At 37.3% G+C, this 6,422-nt stretch overlaps 1 long non-coding RNA gene across 3 annotated transcripts; it reads left to right on the forward strand.

The window, feature by feature from the left end:
* Positions 1 to 2,340: 2,340 nt before the first annotated feature.
* On the forward strand, positions 2,341 to 5,835 carry LOC127928985 (uncharacterized). Of its 3 annotated transcripts, none has more exons than XR_008133128.1 (5): positions 2,341 to 2,535; positions 2,886 to 3,025; positions 3,726 to 3,795; positions 5,475 to 5,544; positions 5,685 to 5,835. It is a non-coding gene; the product is annotated as an uncharacterized LOC127928985 (long non-coding RNA). The 3 variants fall into 3 exon arrangements; XR_008133129.1 differs by lacking the exon at positions 2,341 to 2,535 and adding an exon at positions 2,536 to 2,605; XR_008133127.1 differs by lacking the exon at positions 2,341 to 2,535 and adding an exon at positions 2,564 to 2,640.
* Positions 5,836 to 6,422: the final 587 nt, after the last annotated feature.

The following is a 6,422-nucleotide window of genomic DNA, read 5'->3' on the forward strand; positions in this document are numbered from 1 at the left end:
ACTCCCAGGGTTTAGTGCCCAATGGTTGGCATCAAATGAGAGCTGCTGCCACACCGCCCAATCATTTAAACCTTCTATCTTTGTTCTGCTAGGCTGGTCTGTTCATTCAAACGGGATTTTTAACGTTCCTTTGTCTCTTTCCAGGACTGCACATTCTTCACGCGCAAAGAAATCCTCCAGTAAGTTTATTTTCTACAGTACACGTGCTTTACCATCCGTATGTTAACTCAATGGATCGGAGACAGTTAATTGCACTTCCCTTTATTAATGAAACACGTGACGACTATGGACTGAGGCTGCAATGGCTACTTACCCCAGTGAGCACAAGATGTATGTCTCGTGCTCATAGGGATTATTGTCACACAGCACAGGAGGTTGGTGGCACCTTCATTTGGGGAGGACGGCCTCGTGGTAATAACTGGAGCGGAGTCAGTGGAAATGGTATCAAACACATGGTTTCCATGGTTTCCAGGTCTTGGATGCCATTCCATTCGCTTCATTCCGGCCCATATTATAGCAGTTTCCCCCTCAGCAGTCTCTGTGTAACAAGTCCAGTACAGAATTTAGAATTCACAAACTAAGAATGGGTGAAAGCACTTCCTCCATTGGAAACCAAGCCCAGCCAGCAGCTGCAACCTTCATTAGTTTAACCAAGCCCAGCCAGCAGCTGCAATCTGCATTAGTTTAACCAAGCCCAGCCAGCAGCTGCAACCTTCATTAGTTTAACCAAGCCCAGCCAGCAGCTGCAACCTTCATTAGTTTAACCAAGCCCAGCCAGCAGCTGCAACCTTCATTAGTTTAACCAAGCCCAGCCAGCAGCTTCATTAGTTTAACCAAGCCCAGCCAGCAGCTGCAACCTTCATTAGTTTAACCAAGCCCAGCCAGCAGCTGCAATCTTCATTAGTTTAACCAAGCCCAGCCAGCAGCTGCAACCTTCATTAGTTTAACCAAGCCCAGCCAGCAGCTGCAATCTTCATTAGTTTAACCAAGCCCAGCCAGCAGCTGCAACCTTCATTAGTTTAACCAAGCCCAGCCAGCAGCTGCAACCTTCATTAGTTTAACCAAGCCCAGCCAGCAGCTTCATTAGTTTAACCAAGCCCAGCCAGCAGCTGCAACCTTCATTAGTTTAACCAAGCCCAGCCAGCAGCTGCAACCTTCATTAGTTTAACCAAGCCCAGCCAGCAGCTGCAATCTTCATTAGTTTAACCAAGCCCAGCCAGCAGCTGCAACCTTCATTAGTTTAACCAAGCCCAGCCAGCAGCTGCAATCTTCATTAGTTTAACCAAGCCCAGCCAGCAGCTGCAACCTTCATTAGTTTAACCAAGCCCAGCCAGCAGCTTTCCTGAGTTTAACCAAGCCCAGCCAGCAGCTGCAACCTTCCTGAGTTTAACCAAGCCCAGCCAGCAGCTGAAACTTCATTAAATTAAGGTTAACATCTCACCTTTCTAGTAAAAAAATATAGCTGTTTTTAAGCTAGTTTCCCACAACTCTACACGTTTTGTCATGGGGCTAAGAGAAAATGTGCAGTTTTAATGCAAATTTCCTGAAATTCTACACATTTAGCCTTTTCTACACATTTAGCCTGTTCTACACATTTAGCCTTTTCTACACATTTAGCCTGTTCTACACATTTAGCCTTTTCTACACATTTAGCCTGTTCTACACGTTTAGCCTTTTCTACACATTTAGCCTGTTCTACACATTTAGCCTGTTCTACACATTTAGCCTTTTCTACACATTTAGCCTGTTCTACACATTTAGCCTTTTCTACACATTTAGCCTGTTCTACACATTTAGCCTTTTCTACACATTTAGCCTTTTCTACACATTTAGCCTTTTCTACACATTTAGCCTTTTCTACACATTTAGCCTTTTCTACACATTTAGCCTTTTCTACACATTTAGCCTGTTCTACACATTTAGCCTTTTCTACACATTTAGCCTTTTCTACACATTTAGCCTTTTCTACACATTTAGCCTGTTCTACACATTTAGCCTGTTCTACACATTTAGCCTTTTCTACACATTTAGCCTTTTCTACACATTTAGCCTGTTCTACACATTTAGCCTGTTCTGAAAACTGTGTCACACGGAGCAATTTAGACGCAATTTCTGTTGTCCGACGCCAAGTTACAAGAGACGTCATCAACTGAAACACAAACCTGTCGTACATCACATCATGTTTTCAGAAATTATTTGTTTATCCAAATGTTTAGTAATTGTAACCACATCAATATAGACAGCAAGTTGTCTATTTGACAACCATGTTTTTGATGTATTTGATACCATTGAGGATGTCATTAAAACTAGTTTACATACACTTAGGTTGGAGTCATTAAAACTAGTTTACATACACTGAGGTTGGAGTCATTAAAACTAGTTTACATACACTGAGGTTGGAGTCATTAAAACTAGTTTACATACACTGAGGTTGGAGTCATTAAAACTAGTTTACATACACTGAGGTTGGAGTCATTAAAACTAGTTTACATACACTGAGGTTGGAGTCATTAACACTAGTTTACATACACTGAGGTTGGAGTCATTAAAACTAGTTTACATACACTGAGGTTGGAGTCATTAACACTAGTTTACATACACTGAGGTTGGAGTCATTAACACTAGTTTACATACACTGAGGTTGGAGTCATTAACACTAGTTTACATACACTTAGGTTGGAGTCATTAAAACTAGTTTACATACACTTAGGTTGGAGTCATTAAAACTAGTTTACATACACTGAGGTTGGAGTCATTAAAACTAGTTTACATACACTTAGGTTGGAGTCATTAAAACTAGTTTACATACACTTAGGTTGGAGTCATTAAAACTAGTTTACATACACTTAGGTTGGAGTCATTAAAACTAGTTTACATACACTGAGGTTGGAGTCATTAAAACTAGTTTACATACACTTAGGTTGGAGTCATTAAAACTAGTTTACATACACTTAGGTTGGAGTCATTAAAACTAGTTTACATACACTTAGGTTGGAGTCATTAAAACTAGTTTACATACACTTAGGTTGGAGTCATTAACACTAGTTTACATACACTTAGGTTGGAGTCATTAAAACTAGTTTACATACACTTAGGTTGGAGTCATTAAAACTAGTTTACATACACTGAGGTTGGAGTCATTAAAACTAGTTTACATACACTCAGGTTGTAGTCATTAAAACTAGTTTACATACACTTAGGTTGGAGTCATTAAAACTAGTTTACATACACTTAGGTTGGAGTCATTAACACTAGTTTACATACACTCAGGTTGGAGTCATTAAAACTAGTTTACATACACTGAGGTTGGAGTCATTAAAACTAGTTTACATACACTGAGGTTGGAGTCATTAAAACTAGTTTACATACACTTAGGTTGGAGTCATTAAAACTAGTTTACATACACTTAGGTTGGAGTCATTAACACTAGTTTACATACACTGAGGTTGGAGTCATTAAAACTAGTTTACATACACTTAGGTTGGAGTCATTAACACTAGTTTACATACACTTAGGTTGGAGTCATTAAAACTAGTTTACAAACACTTAGGTTGGAGTCATTAAAACTAGTTTACATACACTTAGGTTGGAGTCATTAACACTAGTTTACAAACACTGAGGTTGGAGTCATTAAAACTAGTTTACATACACTTAGGTTGGAGTCATTAACACTAGTTTACATACACTGAGGTTGGAGTCATTAAAACTAGTTTACATACACTGAGGTTGGAGTCATTAAAACTAGTTTACATACACTTAGGTTGGAGTCATTAAAACTAGTTTACATACACTCAGGTTGGAGTCATTAACACTAGTTTACATACACTCAGGTTGGAGTCATTAAAACTAGTTTACATACACTTAGGTTGGAGTCATTAAAACTAGTCTACATACACTTAGGTTGGAGTCATTAACACTAGTTTACATACACTCAGGTTGGAGTCATTAAAACTAGTTTACATACACTGAGGTTGGAGTCATTAAAACTAGTTTACATACACTGAGGTTGGAGTCATTAAAACTAGTTTACATACACTGAGGTTGGAGTCATTAAAACTAGTTTACATACACTTAGGTTGGAGTCATTAAAACTAGTTTACATACACTGAGGTTGGAGTCATTAAAACTAGTTTACATACACTTAGGTTGGAGTCATTAACACTAGTTTACATACACTTAGGTTGGAGTCATTAAAACTAGTTTACAAACACTGAGGTTGGAGTCATTAAAACTAGTTTACATACACTTAGGTTGGAGTCATTAACACTAGTTTACAAACACTGAGGTTGGAGTCATTAAAACTAGTTTACATACACTTAGGTTGAGTCATTAACACTAGTTTACATACACTGAGGTTGGAGTCATTAAAACTAGTTTACATACACTGAGGTTGGAGTCATTAAAACTAGTTTACATACACTTAGGTTGGAGTCATTAACACTAGTTTACATACACTGAGGTTGGAGTCATTAAAACTAGTTTACATACACTGAGGTTGGAGTCATTAAAACTAGTTTACATACACTGAGGTTGGAGTCATTAAAACTAGTTTACATACACTGAGGTTGGAGTCATTAAAACTAGTTTACATACACTGAGGTTGGAGTCATTAAAACTAGTTTACATACACTGAGGTTGGAGTCATTAACACTAGTTTACATACACTGAGGTTGGAGTCATTAACACTAGTTTACATACACTTAGGTTGGAGTCATTAAAACTAGTTTACATACACTTAGGTTGGAGTCATTAACACTAGTTTACATACACTTAGGTTGGAGTCATTAAAACTAGTTTACATACACTTAGGTTGGAGTCATTAACACTAGTTTACATACACTTAGGTTGGAGTCATTAAAACTAGTTTACATACACTTAGGTTGGAGTCATTAAAACTAGTTTACATACACTGAGGTTGGAGTCATTAACACTAGTTTACATACACTGAGGTTGGAGTCATTAAAACTAGTTTACATACACTGAGGTTGGAGTCATTAAAACTAGTTTACATACACTGAGGTTGGAGTCATTAACACTAGTTTACATACACTGAGGTTGGAGTCATTAAAACTAGTTTACATACACTGAGGTTGGAGTCATTAACACTAGTTTACATACACTGAGGTTGGAGTCATTAAAACTAGTTTACATACACTGAGGTTGGAGTCATTAAAACTAGTTTACATACACTTAGGTTGGAGTCATTAAAACTAGTTTACGTACACTCAGGTTGGAGTTATTAAAACTAGTTTACATACACTGAGGTTGGAGTCATTAAAACTAGTTTACATACACTGAGGTTGGAGTCATTAACACTAGTTTACATACACTGAGGTTGGAGTCATTAACACTAGTTTACATACACTGAGGTTGGAGTCATTAAAACTAGTTTACATACACTGAGGTTGGAGTCATTAAAACTAGTTTACATACACTGAGGTTGGAGTCATTAAAACTAGTTTACATACACTGAGGTTGGAGTCATTAACACTAGTTTACATACACTGAGGTTGGAGTCATTAAAACTAGTTTACATACACTTAGGTTGGAGTCATTAACACTAGTTTACATACACTTAGGTTGGAGTCATTAAAACTAGTTTACATACACTGAGGTTGGAGTCATTAAAACTAGTTTAGATACACTTAGGTTGGAGTCATTAGAACTAGTTTACAAACACTGAGGTTGGAGTCATTAAAACTAGTTTACATACACTTAGGTTGGAGTCATTAAAACTAGTTTACATACACTTAGGTTGGAGTCATTAAAACTAGTTTACATACACTGAGGTTGGAGTCATTAAAACTAGTTTACATACACTTAGGTTGGAGTCATTAAAACTAGTTTAGATACACTGAGGTTGGAGTCATTAACACTAGTTTACATACACTGAGGTTGAGTCATTAAAACTAGTTTAGATACACTCAGGTTGGAGTCATTAACACTAGTTTACATACACTTAGGTTGGAGTTCCCGGGACCACCCATACGTAGAATGTATGCACACATGACTGTAAGTCGCTTTGGATAAAAGCGTCAGCTAAATGGCATATATTATTATTTATTATATAGTTTACATCCACTTAGGTTGAGTCATTAACTCATTTTTCAACCACTCCACAAATATCTTGTTAACAAACTGTAGTTTTGGCAAGTCGGTTAGGACATCTACTTTGTAAATGACACAAGTAATTTTTTTCAACAATTGTTTACAGACAGATTATTTCAATTATAATTCACTGTATCACAATTCCAGTGGGTCAGAAGTTAACTGTGCCTTAAAACAACTTGGAAAATTCCAGAAAAGTATGTCATGGCTTTAGAAGCTTCTGATAGGCTATTTGACATCATTTGAGTCAATTGGAGGTGTACCTGTGGATGTATTTCAAGGCCTACCTTCAAACTCAGTGTCTCTTTGCTTGA

This window comes from Oncorhynchus keta, unplaced genomic scaffold, assembly GCF_023373465.1.
Source record: "Oncorhynchus keta strain PuntledgeMale-10-30-2019 unplaced genomic scaffold, Oket_V2 Un_scaffold_5175_pilon_pilon, whole genome shotgun sequence".
Classification (NCBI taxonomy): domain Eukaryota; kingdom Metazoa; phylum Chordata; class Actinopteri; order Salmoniformes; family Salmonidae; genus Oncorhynchus; species Oncorhynchus keta.